Source organism: Amblyraja radiata, chromosome 16, assembly GCF_010909765.2.
Source record: "Amblyraja radiata isolate CabotCenter1 chromosome 16, sAmbRad1.1.pri, whole genome shotgun sequence".
Lineage (NCBI taxonomy): Eukaryota > Metazoa > Chordata > Chondrichthyes > Rajiformes > Rajidae > Amblyraja > Amblyraja radiata.
In genome coordinates, this window is record NC_045971.1 from 51,981,979 (window position 1) to 52,006,875 (window position 24,897).

Genomic DNA, 24,897 nt, shown 5'->3' on the forward strand with positions numbered 1-24,897 from the left:
GAACTAAGAAAGCTTTTCGTGTGCTGGCCTTTAATAAAGCAGATCATTGCGTATAGAAGTTGGGATGTAATGTTAAAATTGTACAAGGCATTGGTGAGGCCAATTCTGGAGTATGGTGTACAATTTTGGTCGCCAAATTATAGGAAAGATGTCAACAAAATAGAGAGTGTTCAGAGGAGATTTACAAGAATGTTGCCTGAGTTTCAGCTAAGTTACAGAGAAAGGTTGAATACGTTAGGGCTTTATTCTTTGGAGCGCAGAAGGTTAAGGGGGGACTTGATAGAGCTCTATAAAATGATGAGAGGGATAGACAGAGTTGACGTGGATACGCTTTTTCCATTGAGAATAGGGAAGATTCAAACAAGAGGACATGAATTGAGAATTAAGGGACAACAGTTTAGGGGTAACATGAGGGGGGACCCTTTATTCAGATAGTGGTAGCTGTGCGCAATGAGCTTCCAGTGGAAGTGCTGGAGGCAGGTTCGATTTTATCATTTAAAAATAAATTGGATAGGTATAAGGACGGGAAATGAATGGAGGGTTATGCTCTGAGTGCAGGTAGATGGGACTAGTGGAGAATAAGTGTTCGGCACGGACTAGTAGGGCCGAGATGGCCTGTTTTCGTGCTGTAATTGTTATATGGTTATTGATTTAGGGGCTGTCGTTGTGTGAGACTCACAGCTCAGTGTATGTGTGCAAGTACCTGCCTGTACACGGGATGGATTCCAACACCTACATTCCTTAGTTGCTGAGACCAAATCCAACCGGTTCGGCAACACAGTGTTAGTCAGCTGTAAATACAATGGATTTAAATATGTTCTTTAACATTTCTGAAGGACACACTTGGTGACATTAATGACGTTTATTAGATAGAGTACATTTCCGATGGACCATTTTATTAAATTTCCGCTGTAATGCGGTTCTCTGTCGCGTTACAGGTGAGGGGTGTTTGAGGTGAAACTCGTACTGCGGCGGGCAGCACCATTCACACACAGGGCGGAGCTGAGAACCAAAGATCTTTGCTTACAACCTCCCAATGCCTCGGGCGGATCAGATTCACAGCTTGGGATTCGTTCAATTAAAACAAAAACACTCGCCCCATTGGCCCGAATGGAATAGCAAAGGCAGAAGTTGTGAGATCTACACGGAAATCAAGGCAGAAAATACTTACGATACGTTTGTCTTTGACGTATTTGACGTTGCTGCCGATGTTTCAGACAGACTGGATAGACTCGGCTTGTACTCGCTAGAATTTAGAAGATTGGGGGGGGGGGGGGGGGGGTCTTATAGAAACGTACACAATTCTTAAGGGGTTGGACAAGCTAGATGCAGGAAGATTGTTCCCGATGTTGGGGAACTCCAGAACAAGAGGTCACAGTTTAAGGATAAGGGTCTTTTAAGCCCGAGATGAGAGAAAAAAAACGGGTATTTTAGGCCCGAGATGAGACAAAACATTTTTGACACAGAGAGTGGTGAATCTGTGGAATTCTCTGCCACAGAAGGCAGTTGAGGCCAGTTCGTTGGCTATATTTAAGTGGGAGTTAGATGTGGCCCTTGTGGCTAAAGGGATCGGGGGTATGGAGAGAAGGCAGGTACAGGATACTGAGTTGGATGATCAGCCATGATCACATTGAATGGCGGTGCAGGCTCGAAGGGCCGAATGGCCTACTCCTGCACCTATTTTCTATGTTTCTATGTTTCCTCCATTTGCCCCACTCCCTTTCTTCCCGCTTTCTGACCCGTCCTAGACCACTGGTCCGGTAGCTCTGTGAGAGTGGGTGGAACCTGAACCTCGGGCCGGAATCAATTCTAGTTAACCCTTTCTGCTGCTGGGAATGCTGGAACAGAGCCGGATGTTAACACAACCTGTTGGAATTCTGTCTGCGGCATCCCAGGCAACATGTTTTCGCACTCGCTCTGCCCACTGTTGCTGCCATTAGCCAACAGTCAGCCAAGTCCGCGTATTCACCGCCTCCCACAGACATTACTAAGCAGTCACTGGACACCATGCGACTTGGATTACTGGGATTTAACCCATTCTATTCCATTGGTATTTTCCACTTACACTGTAATCCCAGTTGACCGGACTTGTGATCCAGTTCGATGAGTGGAGAGCGAACTCTTCGGATCATTGCCGGGTGAATACGCTGCGCGGGTCGGTTGTCCGTCTTCATCCCGCACACGGTTAATCAGCCCGAGATTACCCGACCACAAATAAAACAACCCGCAAAGAGAAACGTGATCTCCGATACATCAGAACAGTTCATGTATGTGGCTTTAGCTGCGATCAGAGGTGAACACAGAAAGATAATGGTTCCGCGATAGACTCACGTTAATGAAACCATTAAAAATATAGCAGGAAGAAGATTGCTGTGCGCTTAAATTGTATCCATTGACATACTCCCTCACAAGGCTAGAGACGTCTGTACTGAACTCTGGAGAGCAGAGTTCTGTCACCAGTCTTTATGTAATAAATAAACATAGTGAGTAACTGCGGGCAGGAGGACGACGGAGACTTTTCCAGGAATGGCGCAGACAGAATTCCTACAGCCAGGTTATATTCAAATCCTCTCCGTGTTACTGCATTCCTGCCCGCAGGAAGGGTTAACAGGATTTTAAAAGAACATTATTCACAGTATATAATAATAGATTGTCAAACCGGTTGGTCGTGGTTTCAGCAGCGAGACCGCTCCCAGTTCTGAGTAATGTGAGGATTAATGCACCTTGTGGACAGGCAGCTGCTTGCCCGCAGATACTGATCGCTGCATCTCACAGAACTACAGGCCGCACCTCACAAATCAATATTCACCTGTAGCTGGAATGAAGCAAGGAGGAAACGAATTTAATATAAATCCGTGCGGTCAACACATCCTTGCGGGTTTGGGAAGTCAATACAAGTACGAGTTGGAAATCAATACTCAGGAACATTAGATATTGAAAATGGAACACCTCAAGGGAGCATAATAAGTCCTTTACTATTTTTAGTAATGATAAATGATGTATATGAAGAAATTGTAAATGAAATGGGAGTTTCACTGTTTGCGGATGATGGGGCAATCTGGAAAAGGGGGAGAAATGTGAAGTTTATTGTGCAGAAACTACAGAGGGCTATAATAATGGTACAAGAGTGGTCATATAAACGGGGATTCAAATTTTCTGTGGAAAAGACAAAGATAATGTTTTTTACTAGGAAGAAAATTGGTAGTGAGGTTAAACTAAAATTATATAACCAGGAATTGTAGAGAGTAAAATACTATAAATTTTTAGGTTGATGGTTTGATGAGAGGATTACATGGATGGTTCATATTCAGAACGTAGTGGACAAATGTAAGAAGATAATATAATGAGATGTTTAGTTGGATGTGATTGGGGGGCAGATAGAACAGCTTTGAAGGCTATATACACTGAGTTAATTAGATCAGTGTTAGATTATGGTTGTGTGGTGTATGGGTCCGCATCAAGTACTTCTCTTAAGAAAATAGACAACATTTAATATCGGGCATTGAGAATATGTACAGGTGCAATAAAAACAACTCCAACAGCAGCATTACAGGTTGAAATAGGGGAGATGCCTCTAGAGATGAGAAGGATACAGCTTTCATTGAATTACTGGATTAACCTACAGGGCCACAGTCAAGAACACCCAGCACAAGTTACTGTCAAACCATGCTGGGAAAAGGAGAGAAGGGAAACAAAAAGTTTGGGATGGACAGTGACCCAGAGAGCATTACAAATCAGCATAGCACAATTAAATGTGGTTCCAACGGTTCCATTACCTTCAATTCCACCTTGGATACTTCCAGATGCAACAGTAGACTTTACAATATTAGAACAGAAAAACAAGGATAAACAACATATGTATAATTCAGTCATCATACAGGAATACATTGACAGATACTACAGTTTTGTCCAAATTTATACAGATGCATCAAAAGATTCAGTAGATAAAGTAGGAGTAGCATTTATTGTACCAGAATTTCACATCAAAGTAGGGAAGAGGATCAATAATGAGGTCTCAGTATACACAGGTGAAATGATTGCAATATTGTTAGCGGTACAGTGGGTCGAGGATACTAGGCCTTTATGACAGTTATTTGTTCAGATTCAAGTTTAGCAATAAAGAGTTTACAGCACAGCCATTCAGACAGTAGACCAGACATTTTGATTGAAATACAACAAACACTATTCAGAATTCAAATGATGGGGCTTACAGTCATATTTTTATGGGTACCAGCACGCATTGGCATTAGAGGAAACGAAATGGCAGATAAGGTAGCAAAAGAGGTAACAAAAAGAAGTAAGATTGATTTAAGTATTAACATAGGTAAAACTGAAATCAAAGACATTATTAAGCAAAGACTGAAGGAAAGATGGCAAAAGCAATGGGAGGAAGAGCGGAAAGGACGGTGGTTCTACAGAGTCCAGAGGAAAGTGGGAGAAATGAGATGTGCAGGAAAAAACAGGAAAGAGAAGAGTAATTTCAAGAATTAGATTTGGACACACTGGTCTGAACAGTACACTTTTTATAATAGGCAAGCATAATACAGGCAGATGTGAATTCTGTGGGCAAGAAGAGACAATAGAGCATGTCATTATACATTGTGAGAGGTATGAGGAGGAGAGAGGACGGATGAGTGAGCAGTTCAGAAAAGAAAGAGTACAATTTGATTTGGTAGATATTTTGCAAGGGAGTTCATATAAGTGCTATCAAATCCTGTTGCTTTTTCTTAGGGTAACCAATTTGTTCGGAAGGATATAGGTTATTAGTATATGTAATGGTGTTGTTTGATCCACACTCCATGCCAGTTGGTGGCGGTAATGCACTAAAAAGTTGTTTGCCAACCGCCAAAAAACACTACATAGAAGAAGCAGAAGAAAGTGATAAAACATGTTGGATAAGAAGGGTAGAGGTGTGGAAGATGAAGCCAGAGGGAGGTTTATGGGTGAATGGGACATGGGAGGGGATACAAGGGAAATGTGGCATGGAGGTGGGAAATCAGCACACTGGTGATGGGAACCCCCTCTTTCCCTGCACCCCCCCACCCTGCTGATGGGAACCCCATCTTTCCCTGCATCCCCCACCCTGGTGATGGGAACCCCCTCTTTCCCTGCACCCTCCCACCCTTGATGATGGGAACCCCCTCTTTCCCTGCACCCCCCCCCCCACCCTGGTGATGGGATCCCCCTCTTTCCCTGCACCCCCCACCCTGGTGATGGGAACCCCCTCTTTCCCTGCCACCCCCCCTTCCCCACCCTGGTGATGGGAACGCCGTCTTTCCCTGCACCCCCCACCCTGGTGAATGGAATCCCATCTTTCCCTGCACCCCCCCCCCACCCTGGTGATGGGAACCCCATCTTTCCCTGCACCCCCCACCCTGGTGAATGGAATCCCATCTTTCCCTGCACCCCCCCCCCTGGTGATGAGAGCCCCCTCATGCCCTGCACCCCCCACCCTGGTGATGGGAACCTCCTCATGCCCTGCACCCCCCACCCTGGTGATGGGAACCCCCTCTTTCCCTGCACCCCAGTGATGGGAACACCCTCTTTCCCTGCACCCCCACCCTGGGGTGAACACTTCCCTCAACACCTTGGTCACTCTGCTCCTTCCCTCTCTATGCTTACCTCCCAAACCAGTCTCATATTCCACTCTATCCCCTTCCACCTGTATCCCTCCCTCCAGCTTTACGTTTCACTCTTCTCATCTGTTGCATCTTTTGTCTCCTTGTCACCTCTAGCCAATGTCACAACCCATCACCCTCTCCCCTGTATCCACTAATCACATAACAGGCTTTGCCCTGCTCCCACCTCTATCCCACTTTCTCTGTCTGACTCCATCAGTCTGAAAGGGTCCCAACAGGAAACAACAGCATCTGTCCATTCCCTTTGTGGTCGGGTAGATGGTGCCTGATCTGCCAAGTACCTCCAGCACTTTGTTTTGGACCAGGTTACATTCCCTGGTTAAAGTAATCCTAGTTGGCTGCTGTTGCAGGGAAAGTAGTTTAATGTTGATGACACTTGAAGCCTCATTACAAATGATTAATCCTGTCATTCACCCTACTGTAGTTTTGGAATTGGTCTAAATCTGCATTTGGTTTGAGTGTTTGTTGCCAGAATCCATTTCCTCTCCTCTCTGCTCTTTTGTGAAGGTGACCAATTAGTGTTAGTTTCATTTCCACTTTCTCTGCCCTACTCCATCAGTCTGAAGAAGGATCCCAACCTGAAACATTATCTGTCCATTCCCTTTGCAGGCAGGCAGATGGTGCCTGACCCACTGAGTAGCTCCAGTACTTTGTTTTAGACCAGGTTACATCCCCTGGTTAAAGTCATCCTAGTTACCTCCTGTTGCAGGGAAAGTAGTTTAATGTTCATGACACTTGTGTTTAATTCATTACAATGAGGTAATCTTGCCCCTTCCATTCACCCAACTGTAGCTTTGTTTGGAATTGGTCTAAATCTATATTTGGTTTAGTATGTTTATCTGTGTTGCCAGAATCAATTTCCTCTCCTCTCTTCTCCTTTCTAAAGGGGTGACCAATTAATGTTAGTTTTCACCCAGGATCCCCAAACACTGGGTCCTCTGATGCTGGAAGAGTCTGCCAGGGTTAGACTATCATCCCCATTCTGCCAAATGCTGCATAAACTGGGCCAAACTTCACTACTGTTCCTTTACTTGTACGTCTCATTAATGTCAGTTAAAGAAGTATCTGGTTTGTCATGGTGTGTTTATCCAGGTATTTGAACTGCCTGTAGGCTCCTATCTGTTTCTGTTTGTGCACAGGGTTTCAATGTCCATGGTAAAGGGTACGGTAACTGGGGCAGTGTCGGGGAGAACACTTCATGTTACATGGTAAGTTTCACATTTAGGGACACAGTGCGGATACAGGCCCTTTGGCCCACCGAGTCTGCACCGACCAACGATCCCTGCACAATAACACTATCCTACACACACTAGGGACAATGTTACATTTATACCAAGTCAATGAACCTACAAACCTGCACGTCTTTGAATGGTAGGAGGAAAGTGAAGATCTCTGAGAAAACCCACTTGGTCACTGGGAGAACGTGCAAACTCTGTACAGAACCCGTGTCTCTGGCACTGTAAGGCAACAACTCTACCGCTGTGCCACTGTGCTGCCCTTCAACAAAGCTGGCATGTTGCTGTGCCAGTGAATTACAGTAGTCAATGTATTCTGCTACCTGTAGGGTTCACTACAATCCTTTCAATGGCTGATCCTGTTTCTCATGACTTTTAATTTCAATTGGAATCTCTTCCTCTCTGGGTGTCCAGTATGAAGGAGGATGTCGGCAGACTTCAAATCCCTAACGTGACATTGGTTTGTTTTGTGTATAACTTGGTCTATGTGAATATGGTTATGGAGTTGGTACAAAGGTAAGGCCCCTGTTTAGAACCTTCTCTTGGGCTTCAGTGTGGATGAATGTTTGGGAAAGATTAACGATTGTTTTCTCTAATTGGGCTCAGCCTGTCTCTGCTTGGGGCCACTTTAGTTTAAAGACTACATTGCCCCTTCCCCTCGTTAAGGTTTATTCACTAAAGTTGTGGTCTGGGCCTACTTGAAGGTGTTTAACAGGGACCACTGGTATGTACTTGTGTCTCTATTTAGTAGTGAATTTCTGCCTGTACCTGGGGCTGTTGGTCAGGGTCGGGACAGTGAGGGGGATAGATATTGTGGGGGGGGGGGGGCTCTGGGTTTTGCGCGCTGTGCCTCTGGAGTGATCAGGAAATGGATGCTTGAGGAAACGGACAGATATACTGGTGTAATGGGACAGGTATACAGGTGTAACGGGACAAGTATACGGGTGTAATGGGACAGGCATACGGATGTAACGGTGCAATGGGACAGGTATACAGGTGCAATGGGACAGGTATATGGATGTAATGGGACAGGTATACGGGTGTAATGGGACAGATATACGGGTGTAACGGGACAGGTATACAGGTGTAATGGGACAAGTATACCGGTGTAACGGGACAGGTATACAGGTGTAATGGGACAGGTATACATGTGTAACGGGACAGGTATACGGGTGTAACGGGACAGGTATACGGGTGTAATGGGACAGGGGACAGGTATACGGGTGTAATGGGACAGGTATACAGGTGTAATGGGACAAGTATACGTCCAATACCTCTTGGGGCTGTACGGGGAGAATCCACGACGCTTGAGAAATTTGTCAAACTCGTCGGGATCTGAGTCATCATGTGCCCCAGTGGCATTTTCTTGCAAGTCTTCGGTGGGAAAGTTCCTCGCAAACAGCTGGCGACCACATCAGTCGGCAGATGTTTCAAACCTTCCACTTCACACCATCTGGAAGAGAACCGGGGCCAGAAGAAATCCCATCGTTGTTCCTAAACAGCTTCTCCATCGCCAGGTGTGGAAGGTCACAGAGAACTTGGAGCAAGATTGGGCTTAGAGATCTTCAATGATTCCCACAAAATCCCCCTCGTGACCCTCGAGTATCTCTCATTTCCTCAAATAGGCTGTGATCTGAGGTGCTTTCTCGTTTAAGTTTGAGAACCAAATCATTGAACCTGAATTTTTAACATTGAGTAAAAATATTATATAAATCATACCTGGAACTCGTCAAGAACAAAACTTGCACATATTTTTAAAATATGAGGAAAACCTCCAATTTTCTGAGTCGTAATTGTCCAATCAAAGTACGTTTGACATTGGTCAACTGGCGTCCAACCTCTTCTTCTTCTGTCGTGTGTCTTTTAGACCTGCAGCTCCGTTCAGGCAAGTCAGGCCAACGTGTCATCATCCAGGTCAATCATCCAACCTCAATCACGAGCTTTGTTTCCTGGTCGCTAGATAGCGAGTACTCTGGGATCATGGCTGCCTCCTCATTACATCAAAACAATAGCAAGGTTTCCAAGGAATAAAGGTAATGCTAACCTTGCTGATAATTTTGTTTTACAATTGATTTATCTTTATAAAGTTATGATGTGAACTGTTCAATAAAAATGATAAATAACAAATGTACAGCTGGGGTTAGTAGTGATGGGTCTTCCCCTTCCCCCTCTTTTACATAGAAACATAGAAAATAGGTGCAGGAGCAGGCCATTCGGCCCTTCGAGCCTGCACCGCCATTCAATATGATCATGGCTGATCATCCAACTTAGTATCCTGTACCTGCCTTCTCTCCATACCCCCTGATCCCTTTAGCCACAAGGGCCACATCTAACTCCCTCTTAAATATAGCCAATGAACTGGCCTCAACTACCGTCTGTGGCAGAGATTCACCACTTTCTGTGTGAAAAATGTTTTTCTCATCTTGGTCCTAAAAGATTTCCCCTTTATCTTTAAACTGTGACCCCTTGTTCTGGATTCCCCAATATCGGGAACAATCTTCCTGCATCTAGCCTGTCCAACCCCTTAAGAATTTTGTGAGTTTTTGTAAGATTTCCCCTCAATCTTCTAAATTCCAGCAAGTACAAGCCGAGTCTATCCAGTCTTTCTTCATATGAAAGTCCTGACATCCCAGTAACCAGTCTGGTGAACCTTCTCTGTATTCCCTCTATGGCAAGAATGTCCTTCCTCAGATTAGGAGACCAAAACTGCATGCGATACTCCAGGTGTGGTCTCACCAAGACCCTGTACAACTGCAGTAGAACCTCCCTGCTTCTATAAATCAGGTTACCCCGACCACACACCCGCCAGTTAAAATCCCCGCTTTATTATGGATCACAATTTCTACGAATTACAATATATAAAACTATGTCGGCTCACACAAAATGTGAATGCTAGTCTTCACAAAATATATGCAAACATTTTCTGAGATTTCAGGAAATTCCCAGCCCCCCTTTTGGACTCCGGGCCCGGGTACGGTGTACCCCCTGCACCACTCTCTCATAGGCCCTGTGAATATGTACGTACATATGTGAACAAAATACTGTGTTAGGTTCCTAAAAATGGGCTCAACAAATTGGTCCCAGCAGCCCCACATTTGGTGCCCATTGTTGGCAGTTTAACAAAGATCATCCTCTGGAATGTTAAAACCACCTCTGAAAGCTGCCTGTATGTCTTCCAAGACAATGGATTAATGGCTGCAGAAAGTAAACAAACATGCACTTAATAACCATTGAGGACTGTGTTAATTGTCGGCCTGCGAGGATGAGAATGGAAGTAGCACAGAAGTTAAACAAAGTAGGAACTTTAAAACAAATACAACATGTGCTAATTGCCTGCCTTCCCGCATATTTAATGTTGCAGCTTTTGGAGACAAGATTCGAACTTCAAACACATAACCTGAGAGAGGTGTCTGCAAGAGAATGGAAGAGGGGCTGCAGAATATCATTAACAACTTGACTGCCTGCAACCCTGCAATAAATTACATAGATCTAAAGGGTTATTGCAGGAACAAATATGAACATTTACATCTAAATGAACCTGTCCAAATTGCAATCATGGCTAAAAGAAAATTGTTGAGCTACTGAAGTAAAAAAATAAGCAGGTACTCACAAGTGCAGTCAGGATACCCTCTATCACACACAGTACTTGGAACAGCAAGTTGACAAAGCCCATCTATCACAAACTATAGAAAATCAATCAATCAATCAATCAACCTTTATTGTCATCTTGCAAGCAACAGTTATACAGTGCAAAATGAAAAGACGTTACCCAGGGAATCCCGGAGCATCGCACATGAAATTTAAAAATTTAAAACATTTCACACATAATATCACTAAAAACAATCCAGTCCCTGATGGAACAGTATAAATAGTTAAAAGCAGGTAAAACAACAACGTTAAAATACAGTAAAAACAATCATAAAAATGGGGCAGCTGATTTGAGTGGCCAGTGCCAGTTATTAAAGTGGCCAGTGCCAGTTATTAAAGTGGCCAGTGCCAAGCCGCAGAATCAGGTGACTGTGAGTACAGAGTGACTGTTTAGCAACCTCACAGCCTGTGGCAGGAAGCAGTTTAGCAGTCTTGTAGCCCGGGCTTTGATGCTGCGATATCTCTTGCCTGATGGCAGGAGTTCCAGGTGTATGTGGAGGGGGTGCAGTTTGTCCTTAGCAATTCTCTGAGCTTTTTTCAGACAGCGGCTCTGGAACAGTTCTTCTACTAAGGGGAGGGAGACGCCAATGATCCTCTCTGCTCCCCTCACTATCCTCTGCAGAGACTTCCTGTCCGAGCAGTTGCAGATGGAGTACCTGGGGACATTAGAAGATCTCCAAAGACCTTGGCACATCAACCAGACACAAGTACAATAACTGTAGAGGGGGAAACAGCAGCAGGCGAGAAGATTCTACATTCACCTCAAAATATCAAACACTGGATGGACGGGGCCTGGAAAAATAAATCTAGGCCCAATGTTTCAAGGTCATTTTATCATCACATGTACCAATTAAGGTACAGTGAAATTCAAATGTGTCTGCAGTAGTGAATCCTACAGGGTAGAATACATTGACTATTTTCATAATCAAACTGGCACAGCAACATGCCAGCTATATCAAAGACAACACTTCACACAAACAGTGAACTCCCTGACTGAGTTGCCCAATGCTGTAACTCTTACTATGGGCATCAAACCCTGTACACAAACAGTGAACTCACTGACTGAGTTGCCCAATGGTGTAACTATTACGATCGGCATCAAACCCTGTACACAAACAGTGCTTTGAGAGGCCGGTCAAGAAACACATCTGCGCCTTCCTCCCTCGCAACATGGACCCGCTACAATTCACATACCGTCCGAACAGGTCCACGGACAATGTGGTCTCCCGGGTTCTGCACACCGCTCTCTCTCATCTTGACAGCCAGAAGGGGGGACTATGTGAGGATGCTGTTCATAGACTTCAGTTCAGCCTTCAACACGATAGTCCCCACCAGACTTGCCTTCCCAGGTAGTCACGATGGGAGGAAATACATCAAAGTCCCTCACCCTGAGCACAGGATCGCCCCAGGGTTGCGTCATCAACCCCCTACTGTACTCCCTGTACACACATGACTGTGTGGCTAGGTTCAGCTCCAACTCAATAATCAAGTTTGCTGATGACACTGTGGTGGTGGGCCTGATCTCAGACAACGATGAGAAGGCCTACCGGGAGGAGGTGGCTGATCTGGCACTCTGGTGTCAGGACAACAGCCTCCTTTTGAACATCAAAAAAACTAAGGAGCTGATCGTGGGCTTTAGGAGGGCACATCATCCGAGGGCGTACACACCATTGAGGATAAATGGAGATACTGTGGATAGGGTGAGCTGCTTTAATTACCTGGGAGTCCACATCTCTGAGGATATGACAAGGACATCATACGCTGCAGCACTCGTGAGTAAGGCAAGGCAGCACCTTTACCACCTCAGGCAATTGAGGAAATTCAGAGTGTCTCTGAGGATACTCGTGTTTCTACTCAGCGGCTGTGGAAAGCATCTTGTCTGGAAACATCACGATTTGGTTTGGGAATTGCTCTGCCCAGGACAAGAAGGCTCTGCAGAGAGTAATGCGTTCGGCCGAACGCACTGTGGGAACTACACTCGCCCCCCTGCAGGAACTATACATCAGAAGGTGTAACTCCAGAGCCAACCAGATCATGGGAGACCCCTTCCACCCCTGCAACGGACTGCTCCAGCTTCTACGGTCAGGCAAACGCCTCCGTTGCCATGTTGTGAGAACGGAGAGGATGAGAAGGAGTTTCTCCCCAGAGGCCATTAGGACTGTAAACTCCTATCTCACCAGGGACTAACTTTACTGAACCAATTTACTGTTGTGTGGTGTCTTTTTAAAATAGTTGTTTTTTTTATTTTATCCTCCCACAAATATGTAATATGTGAATATGTGATTCTGTTCCATTCTGTTTTGTAGTTTGTTTGTTTTTTTGCACAAAGTCCGCGAGCATTGCCACTTTACATTTCACTGCACATCTCGTATGTGTATGTGACGAATAAACTTGACTTGAACTCCCTCAGAGTTGCCCACCAAACCTATACTCTTTACTATGGGCATCCTGCCTGACTCGCTGAGTTACTCCAGTACTCTGTGAAACGTCACCTATCCATGTTCTCCACAGATGCTGCCTGACCCGCTGAGTTACTCCAGTACTCTGTGAAACGTCACCTATCCATGTTCTCCACAGATGCTGCCTGACCCACTGAGTTACTCCAGCACTCTGTGAAACGTCACCTATCCATGTTCTCCATAGATGCTGCCTGACCCACTGAGTTACTCCAGCACTCTGTGAAACCTCACCTATCCATGTTCTCCACAGATGCTGCCTGACCCACTGAGTTACACCAGCACTTTATGCCTTTTTTGTAAACCTGCATCTGCAGTTCCTTGATTTTCATCCCAAATCTTCGCTGGTTTCAGGGCTTTTACCAACATTGGCATCTGGGCAATGGGTGCATTATGGGGAAAGGAAACCGGTCACAGACCATTAAAAAACCATTTTGCAGTAAAGAGAACAATGATATCTAATTTGTAGACAGCATTCCCAATGTGCAGTGAATTAATAATTACAGGTCGCTCCAATTTGTGGTCAACCGTGTGGTGATTTGCTGCACTGCAGGCCCATCTGATAGGTGGACAAAGTACTGGTTTGACTTGGCAGCAACAACAATTCTTGGCAATATTCTCAGAACTCTCGTCTTCACACTTTCAAAGAGTCTCCGAACATTGGAGACAGTTTCGATCAGATCTTTGGGGAATTTTACACATCCTTACTCCAATCCACAGCAGACTTATTTTTCCAAGTCACTGGGTTCACAGTAAGAATGCCCCTCGTGTCCCTTCAACCCAATATTCTACATTATCCCTGCATCTGTTCCAGCTCCTTGTTCCACATTGTGTTTCAATCATTAACAATTATCACTGATCAACATTTTATTGCAGATCTTCTGCGGCAACAGACGGGATGCGAGGATGGTGTGCTGCCTTCCTGGTGCCAGGATCCAGGATGTCACGGACAGAGTGCAGAAAATCCTCAAGGGCGAAGATGAACATCCGGAAGTGGTAGTGCATGTCGGCACAAACGATGTCGGAAAGAAGGGGATGAATATTCTGCAGCGTGACTTTAGAGAGCTCGGAAAAATGCTGAAAAGCAGGACCTCCAGGGTTGTTATCTCCGGGTTGCTTCCAGTTCCTCGTGCTGGCGAGAGCAGGAACAGGGAGATACGGGACCTGAACGTGTGGCTGAGGAACTGGTGCACGGGGCAGGGATTTAGATTCTTAGATCACTGGGATCTGTTTTGGGGTAAGGGGGAACTGTACAAAAGGGACGGATTGCATCTTAACAGGTGTGGGACCAGCATTCTGGCAGGCAGGTTTGCCACTGCTACACGGGTGGTTTTAAACTGAATAAGGGGGGTGGGGTGTCGAATGGGCTAGTGGAGGATGGAGTTAAAGGGAAAGGGTTTCTTAAATGTGTGAGCGTAGAGACAGAGGGGTGTAAAATGAGGGTAGAAGCAATAGGTAGCAAGGTGAAAAGTAAAAGTGGCAGGCCGGAAAATCCAGGGCAAAAATCAAAAAGGGCCACTTTTCAACAAAATTGTATAAGGGGTAAGAGTGTTGTAAAAACAAGCATGAAGGCTTTGTGTCTCAATGCAAGGAGCATTCGTAATAAGGTGGATGAGTTGATTGTGCAGATAGCTATTAATGACTATGATATAGTTGGGATCACGGAGACATGGCTCCAGGGTGACCAAGGCTGGGAGCTGAACATCCAGGGATATTCAATATTCAGGAGGGATAGAGAGAAAGGAAAAGGAGGTGGGGTAGCGTTGCTGATTAGAGAGGAGATTAACGCAATGGAAAGGAAGGACATTAGTTTGCAGGATGTGGAATCGGTATGGGTAGAGCTGCGAAACACTAAGGGTCAGAAAACGAAGTTGGAGATGGAATCAAACAGGAAATTAGAAATGCGTGCGACAAAGGCAAAACCGTTATAATGGGTGACTTCAATCTACATATAGATTGGGTGAATCAAATTGGCAGGGGTGCTGAGGAAGAGGATTTTTTGGAATGTATGCGGGATAGTTATCTAAATCAACATGTAGAGGAACCAACGAGAGAGCAGGCTGTTTTAGACTGGGTATTGAGTAATGAGGAAGGGTTAGTTAGCAGTCTTGTTGTACGTGCCCCCTTGGGCAAGAGTGACCATAATATGGTTGAGTTCTTCATTAGGATGGAGAGTGACATTGTTAATTCAGAAACAATGGTTCTGAACTTAAAGAAAGGTAACTTTGAGGGTATGAGACGTGAATTGACCAAGATTGACAGGCAATTAATTCTAAAAGGGTTGACGGTGGATATGCAATGGAAGACATTTAAAGACTGCATGGATGAGGGTTGACGGTGGATATGCAATGGAAGACATTTAAAGACTGCATGGATGAACTACAAAAATTGTTCATCCCAGTTTGGCAAAAGAATAAATCAGGGAAGGTAGTGCATCCGTGGATAACAAGGGAAATCAGGGATAGTATCAAAGCGAAGGATGATGCGTACAAATTAGCCAGAAAAAGCAGCATACCGGAGGACTGGGAGAAATTCAGAAACCAGCAGAGGAGGACAAAGGGCTTAATTAGGAAAGGAAAAATAGATTATGAAAGAAAACTGGCAGGGAACATAAAAACTGACTGCAAAAGTTTTTATAGATATGTGAAAAGAAAGAGATTAGTTAAAACAAATGTAGGTCCCTTGCAGTCAGAAACAGGTGAGTTGATCATGGGGAACAAGGATATGGCGGACCAATTGAATAACTACTTTGGTTCCGTCTTCACTAAGGAAGACATAAATAATCTGCCGGAAATAGCAGGGGACCGCGGGTCAAAGGAGTTGGAGGAATTGAGTGAAATCCAGGTTAGCCGGGAAGTGGTGTTGGGTAAATTAAATGGATTAAAGGCCGATAAATCCCCAGGGCCAGATAGGCTGCATCCCAGAGTACTTAAGGAAGTAGCTCCAGAAATAGTGGATGCATTAGTAATAATCTTTCAAAACTCTTTAGATTCTGGAGTAGTTCCTGAGGATTGGCGGGTAGCAAACGTAACCCCACTTTTTAAGAAGGGAGGGAGAGAGAAAACGGGGAATTACAGACCAGTTAGTCTAACATCGGTAGTGGGGAAACTGCTAGAGTCAGTTATTAAAGATGGGATAGCAGCACATATGAAAGTGGTGAAATCATTGGACAAAGTCAGCATGGATTTACAATAGGTAAATCATGTCTGACGAATCTTATAGAATTTTTGGAGGATGTAACTAGTAGCGTGGATAGGGGAGAACCAGTGGATGTGGTGTATCTGGACTCCCAGAAGGCTTTCGACAAGGTCCCACATAAGAGATTAGTTTACAAACTTAAAGCACACAGCATTGGGGGTTCAGTATTGATATGGATAGAGAACTGGCTGGCAAACAGGAAGCAAAGAGTAGGAGTAAACGGGTCCTTTTCACAATGGCAGGCAGTGACTAGTGGGGTACCGCAAGGCTCAGTGCTGGGACCCCAGCTATTTACAATATATATTAATGATCTGGATGAGGGAATTGAAGGCAATATCTCCAAGTTTGCGGATGACACTAAGCTGGGGGGCAGTGTTAGCTGTGAGGAGGATGCTAGGAGACTGCAAGGTGACTTGGATAGGCTGGGTGAGTGGGCAAATGTTTGGCAGATGCAGCATAATGTGGATAAATGTGAGGTTATCCATTTTGGTGGCAAAAACAGGAAAGCAGACTTATCTAAATGGTGGCCGACTAGGAAAAGGGGAGATGCAGCGAGACCTGGGTGTCATGGTACACCAGTCATTGAAAGTGGGCATGCAGGTGCAGCAGGCAGTGAAGAAAGCGAATGGTATGTTAGCTTTCATAGCAAAAGGATTTGAGTATAGGAGCAGGGAGGTTCTACTGCAGTTGTACAGGGTCTTGGTGAGACCACACCTGGAGTATTGCGTACAGTTTTGGTCTCCAAATCTGAGGAAGGACATTATTGCCATAGAGGGAGTGCAGAGAAGGTTCACCAGACTGATTCCTGGGATGTCAGGACTGTCTTATGAAGAAAGACTGGATAGACTTGGTTTATACTCTCTAGAATTTAGGAGATTGAGAGGGGATCTTATAGAAACTTACAAAATTCTTAAGGGGTTGGACAGGCTAGATGCAGGAAGATTGCTCCCGATGTAATGTTAAAATTTTAATGTTAATGTTAATGCTGGGATGTAATGTTAAAATTGTACAAGGCATTGGTGAGACCAAATCTGGAGTATGGTGTACAATTTTGGTCGCCCAATTATAGGAAGGATGTCAACAAAATAGAGAGAGTACAGAGGAGATTTACTAGAATGTTGCCAGGGTTTCAACAACTAAGTTACAGAGATAGGTTGAATAAGTTAGGTCTTTATTCTCTGGAGCGCAGAAGGTTAAGGGGGGACTTGATAGAGGTCTTTAAAATGATGAGAGGGATAGACAGAGTTGATGTGGACAAGCTTTTCCCTTTGAGAATAGGGAAGATTCAAACAAGAGGACATGACTTCAGAATTAAGGGACAGAAGTTTAGGGGTAACATGAGGGGGAACTTCTTTACTCAGAGAGTGGTAGCGGTGTGGAATGAGCTTCCAGTGGAAGTGGTGGCGGCAGGTTCGTTGGTATCATTTAAGAATAAATTGGATAGGCATATGGATGAGAAGGGAATGGAGGGTTATGGTATGAGTGCAGGCAGGTGGGACTAAGGGAAAAAAAAATTGTTCGGAGCGGACTTGTAGGGCCGAGATGGCCTGTTTCCGTGCTGTAATTGTTATATGGTTATATGGTTATATGTTGGGGAAGTCCAGGACAAGGGGTCACAGCTTAAGGATAATGGGGAAATCCTTTAAAACCGAGATGAGAAGAACTTTTTTCACACAGAGAGTGGTGAATCTCTGGAACTCCCTGCCACAGAGGGTAGTCGAGGCCAGTTCATTGGCTATATTTAAGAGGGAGTTAGATGTGGCCCTTGTGGCTAAGGGGATCAGAGGGTATGGAGAGAAGGCAGGTACGGGATACTGAGTTGGATGATCAGCCATGATCATATTGAATGGCGGTGCAGGCTCAAAGGGCCGAATGGCCTACTCCTGCACCTAATTTCTATGTTTCTATGTTTCTATAGACAAAGTGCTTGAGTAACTCAGCGGGTCAGGCAACATTGCTGGAGGAAAAGGATGTGATATTTTGGGTAAGAACCCTTCTGTTCCATCCCAAAGTCTCTTGTTTCTCCAGAGATGCTGCCTGGCCCACTGAGTTACTCCAGCAATGTGTCTATGTTTGGTATAAACCAGCATCTGTAGTTCCTCATTTCAACATCACCCAGATTTAATTTCAGTTGTGATAAGTTTAGGGCATCATCACTTTAGTAAAGATACATCCTTTTATTCTGATACTGTGCCCTCTGGTCCGAGACTCTCCCATTAGTGGAAACATCCGTTTAGTTCTGAGATACAGCACAATTCCAATTAAACGAGAAAAAAATAATAATTAAAAACCCGGACACAAAGACAGACTCCCTGTCTCTACGCTGAGCACTGCTCCCATCCACAGCCCAGGACCACTGCTCCCATCCACAGCCCAGGACCACTGCTCCCATCCACAGCCCAGGACCACTGCTCCCATCCACAGCCCAGGACCACTGCTCCCATCCACAGCCCTGGCCCACTGCTCCCAGGACCACTGCTCCCATCCACAGCCCAGGGCCACTGCTCCCATCCACAGCCCAGGCCCACTGCTCCCATCCACAGCCCAGGACCACTGCTCCCATCCACAGCCCAGGACCACTGCTCCCATCCACTGCTCCCATCCACAGCCCAGGACCACTGCTCCCAGGACCACTGCTCCCATCCACAGCCCAGGACCACTGCTCCCATCCACTGCTCCCAGCCACAGCCCAGGCCCACTGCTCCCAGGACCACTGCTCCCAGGACCACTGCTCCCATCCACTGCTCCCATCCACAGCCCAGGACCACTGCTCCCATCCATCCCCAGCTCAGGACCACTGCTCCCATCCACAGCCCAGGACCACTGCTCCCATCCACTGCTCCCATCCACAGCCCAGGACCACTGCTCCCATCCACAGCCCAGGACCACTGCTCCCATCCACAGCCCAGGGCCACTGCTCCCATCCCCAGCCCAGGACCACTGCCCCTTTTATACACAGCAGCTGATAATTTTCTAATCAGCTCCAATCAAACCAATTACCACATTAACCCTTCGCCCACCAGTGGCCGATCAATGTTTGTTGCACACATCATGATATCCACCTGGGGCAGTAGTTGTCTGCGGGACAATAATTGTCCTCAGTTGATTAACTGCTCTTTGCACAACGTGGCTGCTTGCATTTCCTTAAGTCACAGATGACACACAGAATCAGAATTAGGCCATTCGGCCCATTGAGTCTACCCCATCATTCAATCATGGCTGATCTATCTCTCCCTCCTAACCCCATTCTCCTGCCTTCTCCCCATAACCTCTGACACCCGCACTAATCAACAATCTATCTATCTCTGCCTCAAATATATCCACTGACTTGTGGCCTCCACCGCCGTCTGTGGCAACGAATCCCACAGATTCATCACCCTCTGCTAAAGAAATTCCTCCTCATCTCCTTCCTAAAGGAAGGTCCTTTGATTCTGAGGCTTTGCCCTCTGGTCCCAGACTCTCCCACAAGTGGAAACATCCTCTCCACATCCACTCTATCCGGGGCCTTTCACTGTTCAATGAGAGCCCCCCCCCCCCAATCCCCCTCAATGTTCTAAACTCCAGCGAGTACAGGCCCAGTGCCGACAAACGCTCATCGTACGTTAACCCACTCATTCCTGGGATCGTTCTTGTAAACGCTAACTCTTTTGTCTTGCTGATGTTGAGGGCTGGATTGTTATCCTGACAATAGGTGCAGGAGTAGGCCATTCGGCCCTTCAGGACAGAAGGTTCTCAATGTCTTTCCCATATTCTATCTCACCTTTGCTGCTCAAGTGGCTGAAATAGTGTTCTGACCAGTGGACGGACGTCTGGATCCCATTGGCCTGAGACCTGGCCACAAGTTGTGTGTGGCAAGGTCATGCCCCTGAGGGACATTGGTGTCAAGGGTCACGGTGGAGGGAATGTTCTGACCAATTCTAACGTCTGAGAAGTGAATAGTGATGATTTGTTAATTCATCGTGGGTGAAGCAGGTGGGCTCACTTCTGACTATACTTTACTGTGGATTTAAACAGGAAAAGTCAACTGTCTTTATTAACAATGAATGACCCAGAGAAAGGAGAATGTTGCTCCTGGAAGTTCATAGAGTCACAGCATGGAAACAGCCCAGCATGGAAACAGGCCCTTCCTTCGGCCAACATACCCCATCTACACTAGTCCCACCCCGGCCAACATGCCCCATCTACACTAGTCCCACCCCGACCAACATGCCCCATCTACACTAATCCCACACCAACCAACATGCCCCATCTACACTAGTCCCACCCCGGCCAACATACCCCATCTATACTAGTCCCACCCTGACCAACATGCCCCATCGACTTTAGTCCCATCCCAACCAACATGCCCCATCTACACTAGCCCCACCCCGACCAACATGCCCCATCTACACTCGTCCCACCCTGGCCAACATGCCCCATCTACATTAATCCCACCCCGACCAACATGCCCCATCTACACTAGTACCACCCTGACCAACATGCCCCATCTACACTAGCCCCACCCCGACCAACATGCCCCATCTGGACTAGTCCCACCCCGAACATGCCCCATCTACACTAGTCCCACCCCGACCAACATGCCCCATCTACACTAGTCCCACCCCGACCAACATGCCCCATCTACACTAGTCCCACCCCGACCAACATGCCCCATCTACACTAGTCCCACCCCGACCAACATGCCCCATCTACACTAGTCCCACCTGCCCGCGTTTGGCCCATATCCCTCCAAACCTGTCCTATCCAAGTGTCTCTTAAACGTTGTGATAGCCCCTGCCTCAACTACCTCCTTCGGCAGCTCATTCCATACACACACCACCCTGTGTGGAAAAGTTGCCCCTCAGATTGACATCCATCCTGAATACGGGTGCTGTCTGTACGGAGTTTGCATGTTCTCCCCGTGACCTTTGTGGGTTTTCTCCGGGTGCTCCGGTTTCCTTCCGCATTCCAATGACCTGCTGGTTTGTAAGTTAATTGGCTTCTGTAAAATTGTCCCTAATGTGTGTAGGATGGAGCTAGTGTACGGGGTGATCACTGGTCGGCGATGACTCGTTTGGCCGAAGGGCCTGTTTCCGCTCAGTATCGCTAAAATCTAAACAATACCCGGTGACTTGGCCTCCACCGCCCTCTGTGGCAATGAATTCCACAGATTCACCACCCTCCGGCTAAAGAAATTCCTCCTCATCTCCTTTCTAAAGGCATGGGTGGGAAAGGCAGAGAGGGTGAGGGGCCAGACGCAGGCATGTGGGACTAGCTTCGATAGGAATGGCTGTGTGTTTCTGTGCTGTGGGACTGACGGAGCCCAACAGGGTAGTAGTTTGATGCTTCACCCTGCAGCAACCCAGGAGAACTGTGTTCCAGATGCTTCATTAGTTTGTTGTTCTGCACATCGACCGGGAGGTGATGAAATCTCCCGTTTACACGCAGCCGCCAGAGCAAACAGTGTACGTACAGTGATGACAAACACAATAAATGCAATATCCAGTGCAGAACAGTGCAAGATTGTGTTGCAGAAAGCCTGGGGTAGCACGGACGAGAGGGGCCGAAGGGCCTGTCTCCAGGCAAGATGACCACCAACGCTGTCCGTGTGGAGTTTGCACGCTTCGTGGTGGACGGGGCAGGGGAGACAAACTCAGCCATCCAAGCCTCAATCCAAGCTCAGCCTTCCTCCCGCGCATCCTAGCCCCGATCGGCCGAGTGCCGCCGCCTTCCTCCCCGGACAACAACTGAGGTGAAAAACACAGACAAAACCTCTTCCAACCACCCGAACCCCTCAGGGAATGCCACTCTTGTCTTTGAAATCAAGCCGTCACAATTGTGCACGATCAGTCAGCATTATCCTTTTTTTTAATATATAGACGAAAGCTGATGAAGTTCAAGTTGGAATTTATTGTCACATTGTCACCAATTAAGGTACAGTGATATTTGAGTTACCGTACAGCCATACTGAGTAAAAACAACAAGGCACACAGCTACATAAAATAAAATCTAACATAAACATCCACCACAGCGGAATCCACATTCCTCACTGTGATGGAAGGTAATAAAGTAACATCATCTTCACCTTTTGTTCACCCGTGGTCGGGGCTGTTGAACCCTCCGCAGTCGCCGCTCGCTGCCAACACACTACATAAAAGTCCCTTTAAACTTCCATAATCCAAAGACATCCTCATGAAGAAGGACTATGCTTGTCAGCTATCCAGCCAGAAGATGCGAAAGCATTGCGGGAGTTTGCGATATGTCTTAGAAGTATGAAAGAAATGACTACCCTCTTAGACCACATGCAAGAAATGAATGTTGTTAGCAATATGAAAATGATCACTCTAAAACTGCCCTATAGACTTAGAGAAAAGATAAAGCTGGTCTGTTAGAGGAAAATGAGAATGGAGAGGCCATGCTTCCTGATCTGGTGAACTTCATAGAAAAGGAAGTACGGTTCATGTCAAATTTACGCTATGGGAATATTCAAGATCCTAAACCAATCACAACTGTCAAAGATTCTACCTTTACTAAAACAAAAGGAAGATCAGGACCTAAGGGAAGTAGTTTTGTTTCCGCTCTAAATACCTGCAGAAACGAAACGCCAAAAGGAAGAAGATACATCTACTGTTAAACGAAGACGGTTCTGCTTGTCATCCAGCAAGAAGAAGACAGAGGAATGACAAAGAGTTGGCCCACGAGGGAAGGGACTGGTCAGCTCGGACCTTGCATCCCGTCCCAAGAATGGACACCACATTCTTGACAGGGACAAGGAGAGCTTGTAATAGGAACATTTCTCCATCCATTTCCCACCACGGATGGCCGACCTGCTGAGTTCTACCGGCACTTTGGTGGGGAATGGACAGGTGACGTGTCGGGTCTGGACCCTTCTTTGGGCTGATGGAGTCGGGGGAGAAAGCTGGAAAAAAGAGATGGGGTTGGGACAGACTCCAGGACTTGATTAGGAGGGGGGAGTTTCCTGGGGAGGAGAGAAGTGAGTCAGTGCAGGGAAAACAGTTGAAAGGAGAGGCAAATCACAGGCAGACTTTACTCAGAGCTGGTGTAGATTTGGAAGCAACAGCAGGAGATGTTTAGCAAGAGATAAGACTGATTGGCTCTAGCCCAAGTGGGAGGAGAGAAGTGAGTCAGTGCAGGGTAAACAGTTGAAAACTGAGGAATTTGGTTTGTAAATTGGTAAATTAGGCAATTTATCAGTCAATATAAGCAAGACTGCTCTTGGAGAGCGGCCTTGTGAGGGAAGTGCCCTGTGAGTAAAGTGTGAGTCTTTGGCGAGGGAGCTGAGGCGAGGAGACTACGCAATACGCTTGAGAGGTAGAGACGAAAGAAGGAGATGTTAGGCAGGCTGATTCAGTGCGATGCTTGCAGTATGTGGGAGGTCAAGGACACCGCTGGTGCCTCAGGCTGTTACAAATGTGACAAGTGCATCCAGGTACAGCTCCTCAAGGACCGTGTTGGGGAACTGGAGAAGCAAGTGGATGACCTCAGGTTCGTCCGAGAAACTGAGGCGTTCCTCGACAAGTCCTACAGTAAGATTGTTACACCTAAGGTACTGGAAGAGAGAAGGTGGGAGACAGTGAGAAAGGGAGGGAAGCATGGAATGCCAATGTCCCCGGGTGTTGTACCTCTTGTGAACAGGTTCACCCACTTAGAAGCTGTCGGGACAGAGGACGTTTTTACACTGATCGGCGGACTGGCTTGCAAAGCGAATAGGGCTGTTGAGCCAAAACCAAAATGGCCTAAGTCAGGCAACGCCATTGTAGTGGGAGACTCCATTGTGAGAGGTATGGACAGGGATTTCTGCGGCAACAGACGGGATGCGAGGATGGTGTGCTGCCTTCCTGGTGCCAGGATCCAGGATGTCACGGACAGAGTGCAGAAAATCCTCAAGGGCGAAGGTGAACAGCCGGAAGTGGTAGTGCATGTTGGCACAAACGATGTCGGAAAGAAAGGGATGAATATTCTGCAGCGTGACTTTAGAGAGCTCGGAAAAATGCTGAAAAGCAGGACCTCCAGGGTTGTTATCTCCGGTTTGCTTCCAGTTCCTCATGCTGGCGAGAGCAGGAACAGGGAGATACGGGACCTGAACGTGTGGCTGAGGAACTGGTGCACGGGGCAGGGATTTAGATTCTTAAATCACTGGGATCTGTTTTGGGGTAAGGGGGAACTGTACAAAAGGGACGGATTGCATCTTAACAGGTGTGGGACCAGCATTCTGGCAGGCAGGTTTGCCACTGCTGCACGGGTGGTTTTAAACTGAATAAGGGGGGGTGGGGTGTCGAATGGGATAGTTGAGGATGGAGTTAAAGGGAAAGGGTTTCTTAAATGTGTGAGCGTAGAGACAGAGGGGTGTAAAATGAGGGTAGAAGCAATAGGTAGCAAGGTGAAATGTGGCAGGCAGACAAATCCAGGGCAAAAATCAAAAAAGGCCACTTTTCAACATAATAGTATAAGGGGTAAGAGTGTTGTAAAAATAAGCCTGAAGGCTTTGTGTCTCAATGCAAGGAGCATTCGTAATAAGGTGGATGAGTTGAATGTGCAGATAGCTATTAATGACTATGATATAGTTGGGATCACGGAGACATGGCTCCAGGGAGACCAAGGCTGGGAGCTGAACATCCAGGGATATTCAATATTCAGGAGGGATAGACAGAAAGGGAAAGGAGGTGGGGTAGTGTTGCTGGTTAGAGAGCAGATTAATGCAATAGAAAGGAAGGACATTAG

General features: G+C 46.4%; 1 protein-coding gene and 1 long non-coding RNA gene across 2 annotated transcripts in view; one reads left to right on the forward strand and one right to left on the reverse strand.

Moving 5' to 3' along the window:
- The window catches only part of LOC116982245, a 19,826-nt gene extending 7,913 nt beyond the window's left edge, over positions 1-11,913 (forward strand). The window contains exon 3 of the long non-coding RNA XR_004414417.1: positions 11,902-11,913. This is a non-coding gene — a long non-coding RNA (uncharacterized LOC116982245). The remainder of the gene's footprint in view (positions 1-11,901) is intronic.
- LOC116982232 (zinc finger protein 850-like) overlaps positions 1-24,897 on the reverse strand; it is a gene marked incomplete at its 3' end in the record, with an annotated part of 210,034 nt that overhangs the window by 176,580 nt on the left and 8,557 nt on the right. The window lies entirely within an intron of this gene.